Raw genomic sequence first — 5,765 nt, 5'->3', positions numbered from 1 at the left:
CCTTGCATCATAGGCAAGTTAAACGCCAACCTCACATTTTACGGACTAAAATCTAAGTATTTCCCCCGAACTATTGTAATATAATTCTTTGGGTTTGGGTTCTTACTTTGATCATGGTTCCTAGTGATCCATGCATTGGCATAGAACTCTTGAACCATTAGGATGCCGACTTGTTGGATGGGTTTTGTTAGAACTTCCCAACCTCTTCTTTGGATTTCATGTCAGATCTCCGGATACTCATTCTTCTTGAGCTTGAAAGGGACCTCGGGGATCACCTTCTTCTTGGCCACAATATCATAGAAGTGGTCTTGATGGGCTTTGGAGATGAATCTTTCCATCTCCCATGACTCGGAGGTGGAAGCTTTTGTCTTCCCTTTCCCTTTTCTAGAGGATTCTCCAGTCTTAGGTGCCATCAATGGTAATGAAAAAACAAAAAGCTTATGCTTTTACCACACCAAACTTAGAATTTTGCTCGCCCTCGAGCAAGAGAAGAAAGAATAGATGAAGAAGAAGAAGAAAATATGGAGGAGAAGAGGGAGTGGTGTATTCGGCCAAGAAGAGAAGAGAGGGTTGTGTTGTGTGAAAATGAGGAAGAATGGAGGGCTATATATAGGGAAGGGAAGGGGGGGTAAGGTTCGGCCATAAGGGTGGGTTTTGGGTGGGAAATTGATTTTGAATTTGAAGGTAGGTGGGGTTTATGAGGTAGGCTTATGGGGAAGAGTGGATGGATGTGAGTGGTGAAGTGGTTATAGGGAAGAGAGATTGAGGTGATTGGTGAAGAGTTTTGGGGAAGAGTGTTTATGGGATTGTGTGAAAGAGGGGTCAGAAGAAGTGAGTGGAGGTAGGTGGGGATCCTGTGGGGTCCACAGATCCTGAGGTGATCCTGTGGGTCCACAGATCCTGAGGTGTTCAAGGATTTACAACCTTGCACCAAATTAGGCATGCAAAATGCCCTTGCACACAACTCTGGGCGTTCAGCGCCAGATTGGTGCTTGTTCTGGGCGTTGAACGCCCATTTGTTGCCCATTTCTGGCGTTGAACGCCAGAACCATGCTTGTTCTGGGCGTTCAGCGCCAGCTCTTTTCCAGGGTGCAATTCTGGCGTTCAAACGCCCAGATGCTGCCCATTTTGGGCGTTCAGCGCCAGAACCATGCTCTGTTCTGGCGTTGAATGCCAGCCAGATGCTTCTTACTGGCGTTTAAACGCCAGTAAGGTCTTCCTTCAGGGTGTGATTTTTCTTCTGCTGTTTTTGATTCTGTTTTAAATTTTTATATTTATTTTGTGACTCCACATGATCATGAACCTAATAAAACATGAAAGAACAAGAAAAATAAAATTAGATAAATAAAAATTGGGTTGCCTCCCAATAAGCGCTTCTTTAATGTCAATAGCTTGACAGTGGGCTCTCATGGAGCCTCACAGATCTTCAGAGCATTGTTGAGACTCCCCAACACCAAACTTAGAGTTTGGATATGGGAGTTCAACACCAAACGTAGAGTTTGGTTGTGGCCTCCCAATACCAAACTTAGAGTTTGACTGTGGGGGCTCTGGTTGACTCTGTTTTGAGAGAAGCTTACTATGTCTCTTTTCCATGTTTACAGAAAGGTAACCTTGAGTTGTAAACACAAGGGAGTCCTCATTCAATTGAAGGACTAATTCACCTCTGTCAACATCAATCACAGCTCTTGCTGTGGCTAGGAAAGGTCTTCCAAGGATGATGGATTCATCCTCATCCTTCCCAGTATCAAGGATTATGAAATCAGCAGGGATGTAAAGGCCTTCAACCTTTACTAACACGTCCTCTACTTGTCCATAAGCCTATTTTCTTGAATTGTCTGCCATCTCTAATGAGATTTTAGCAGCTTGCACCCCAAAGATTCCCAGTTTCTCTATTACAGAGAGGGGCATGAGGTTTATCCCTGAACCAAGGTCACACAGAGCCTTTTCAAAGATCATGTTGCCTATAGTACAAGGTATTACGAACTTTCCAGGATCCTATTTCTTCTGAGGCAATGCCAGTTGATCCAGATCACTTAGTTCATTGGTGAACAAGGGAGTTCATCTTCCCAAGTCTCAATACCAAATAATTTGGCATTCAGCTTCATGATTGCACCAAGGTAGTTGGTAACTTGCTCTTCAGTAACATCCTCATTCTCTTCAGAAGATGAATACTCGTCAGAGCTCATGAAAGGCATAAGGAGGTTCAATGGAATCTCTATGGTCTCTAGATGAGTCTCATATTCCTTTGGTTCCTCAAAGGGGAACTCCTTATTGATCACTGGACGTCCCAGGAGGTCTTCCTCACTGGGATTTACGTCTTCCCCTTCCTCTCCAGGTTCGGCCGTGTTGACTATGTCAATGGCCTTGCACTCTCCTTTTGGATTTTCTTTTGTATTGCTTGGGAGAGTACTAGGAGGGATTTCAGTGATCCTTTTACTCAGCTGGCCCACTTGTGCTTCCAAATTTCTAATGGAGGATCTTTTTTCATTCATGAAACTCACAGTGGCCTTAGATAGATCAGAGACTAAATTTGCTAAGCTAGATAGATTCTGCTCAGAATTCTCTATCTGTTGCTGAGTGGATAATGGAAAAGGTTTACTATTGTTAAACCTATTTCTTCCACCATTATTAAAGCCTTGTTGAGGCTTTTGTTGATCCTTCCATGAGAAATTTGGATGATTTCTCCATGATAGATTATAGGTGTTTCCATAAGGTTCACCCATATAATCTACCTCTGCTATTGCAGGGTTCTCAGGATCATAGGCCTCTTCTTCAGAAGGCGCCTCTTGAGTATTATTGGATGCAACTTGCATTCCATTCAGACTCTGAGAAATCATATTGACTTGCTGAGTTAATATTTTATTCTGAGCCAGTATGGCATTCAGAGTATCAATTTCAAGAACTCCCTTCTTCATAGGCGTCCCATTACTCACAGGATTCCTCTCAGAAGTGTACATGAACTGGTTATTAGCAACCATGTCAATGAGTTCTTGAGCTTCTGCAGGCGTTTTCTTTAGGTAAATGGATCCACCTGTAGAGGTATCCAATGACATTTTAGCCAATTCAGATAGACCATCATAGAATATATCCAGGATAGTCCATTCTGAAAGCATGTCAGAAGGACACTTTTTGGTCAGTCCTTTGTATCTCTCCCAAGCTTCATAGAGGGATTCACCTTCTTTCTGTCTGAAGGTCTGAACATCCACTCTAAGCTTACTCAGCTTTTGAGGAGGAAAGAACTTGGCTAAGAAAGCCTTGACCAGCTTATCCCAAGAGTTCAGGCTATCCTTAGGTTGAGAGTCTAACCATACTCTAGCTCTGTCTCTCACAGCAAAAGGGAAAAGCATGAGCCTGTAGACTTCAGGATCTACTCCATTAGTCTTAACAGTATCACAGATCTGCAAGAATTCAGTTAAGAACTGAAAAGGATCTTCAGATGGAAGTCCATGAAACTTGCAATTCTGCTACATCAGAGAAACTAATTGAGGTTTCAGCTCAAAATTGTTTGCTCCAATGGCAGGAATGGAGATGCTTCTTCCATGTAAATTGGAATTAGGTACAGTAAAGTCACCGAGCATCCTCCTTGCATTATTATTATTTTCAGCTACCATCTCCTCTTCTTGTTCGAAAATTTCTGAAAGGTGCTTGTTGGATTGTTGTAATTTAGCTTCTCTTAGTTTCCTCTTCAGAGTCCTTTCAGGTTCCGGATCTGCTTCAACAAAAATATTCTTGTCCTTGCTCCTGCTCATATGAAAAAGAGGGACAGAAAAATAATAATAATAGGGGGTCCTTTTTACCACAGTATAGAGGTCCCTGTGTGAGTAGAAGAAAAGAAGAAGAAAAAAATTCGAACACAGATGGAAGAGGGGGTTCGAATTTGGGTGAGATGAAGTATTAGTAGATGAATAAATAAATAGAAGGAGATATCAGATAAGAGAGAGAGAGAGAGAGAGAGAATTTTCGAAAATAATTTTTTGAAAAAGAGTTAGTGATTTTCGAAAATAGTTTTTGAAAAAGGTTAGTAATTTTTCTAAAATTAAAATAAAAATTAAAATAATTAGTTAATTAAAAAGAAATTTTTGAAAAAGAGAGAAGATATTTTCGAAAATTAGAGAGAGAGAGTTAGTTAGGTAGTTTTGAAAAAGATAAGAAACAAACAAAAAGTTAGTTAGTTAGTTGAAACAAATTTGAAAATCAATTTTGAAAAGATAAGAAGATAAGAAGTTAGAAAGGATATTTTAAAATCAAATTTTGAAAAAGATAAGATAAAGAGATATTTTTGAAAAGATATGATTGAAATTAGTTTTAAAAAAGATTTGATTTTTAAAATCACAATTAATGATTTGATTCACAAGAAATCACAAGATATGATTCTAGAACTCAAAGTTTGAATCTTTCTTAACAAGCAAGTAACAAACTTGAAATTTTTGAATCAAAACATTAATTGATGATGTTATTTTCGAAAATTAGGAGATAAAGATAAGAAAAAGATTTTTGAAAAATATTTTTAAAATTTTCGAAATTAATTAAGAAAAATAAAATTTATTTTTGAAAAAGATTTTTAAAAAAATAAGATTTTTAAATTGAAAATTTGATTTGACTCATAAGAAACAATTGAATTTTAAAAATTTTTGAAAAAGTCAACTCAAATTTTCGAAATTTATGAGAGAAAAAAGGAGAAGATATTTTTTTGATTTTTGAATTTTTTTATTGATGAGAGAGAAAAACATGAAAATGATGCAATGCATGAAAATTTTGGATCAAAACAATGAATGCATGCAAGAATGCTATGAATGTCAAGATGAACACCAAGAACACTTTGAAGATCATGATGAACATGAAGAACATATTTTTGAAAATTTTTATATGCAAAGAAAACATGCAAGACACCAAACTTAGAAATCTTTCATGTTCAGACACTATGAATGCAAAAATGTACATGAAAAACAAGAAAAGACACAAAACATGAAAACATCAAGATCAAACAAGAAGATTTACCAAGAACAACTTGAAGATCATGAAGAACACTATGAATGCATGAATTTTTCGAAAAATGCAAGATGAATATGCAATTGACACCAAACTTTCAACTTGACTCAAGACTCAAACAAGAAACATGAAATATTTTAGATTTTTATGATTTTATTAAATTTTTTTGGATTTTTTGAAAATTGGTGTGAAAAAGGAAAAATAAGGATTCCAAAAATTTTTAATATGAATTCCAGAAATCTTGCACTCTGAGTCTAAAGCTCTAATCTGAGGGTTAGACATGGCTTAATAGCCAGTCAAGCTTTAGCATGTAACATCAGAATATACTGCTCATTACTTATCAAATTAACTTGCCTCTATGCTGATGGTTTGGAAGCCTCAGTCCAAAAGAATTTAGACATGGCTTTACAACCAGTCAGACTCCAACATGCTTCATGAAACACTAGAATTCATTCTTAAAAATTCTGAAGAAAAATATTTTTTGAAAACATTTATTTAAAATTTTTTTTTAAAAAACAAAGGAGAAATTTTTGAAAGGTTTTTGAAAAATTTTTGAAAATAAAACAAAAAGAAAATTACCTAATCTGAGCAACAAGATAAACCATCAGTTGTCCAAACTCGAACAATCCCCAGCAACGGCGCCAAAAACTTGGTGCACGAAATTGTGATCTCAGGCAACGGCGCCAAAAACTCTATACGCACGTCTTAATAAATCGTTTTTCATTCACAACTTCGATACAACTAACCAGCAAGTGCACTGGGTCATCCAAGTAATA

The 5,765-nt window shown here is 37.2% G+C and overlaps 1 non-coding gene across 1 annotated transcript; it reads left to right on the top strand.

Moving 5' to 3' along the window:
* Nucleotides 1-3,107: 3,107 nt before the first annotated feature.
* Nucleotides 3,108-3,215, top strand: LOC112782117 (small nucleolar RNA R71). The gene has a single exon (XR_003192855.1). It is a non-coding gene; the product is annotated as a small nucleolar RNA R71 (small nucleolar RNA).
* Nucleotides 3,216-5,765: the final 2,550 nt, after the last annotated feature.

This window comes from Arachis hypogaea, chromosome 19, assembly GCF_003086295.3.
Source record: "Arachis hypogaea cultivar Tifrunner chromosome 19, arahy.Tifrunner.gnm2.J5K5, whole genome shotgun sequence".
NCBI classification, from domain to species: domain Eukaryota; kingdom Viridiplantae; phylum Streptophyta; class Magnoliopsida; order Fabales; family Fabaceae; genus Arachis; species Arachis hypogaea.
The sequence above is the reverse complement of the archived record's forward strand: the minus strand, read 5'-3'. Positions and strand labels throughout refer to the sequence as shown.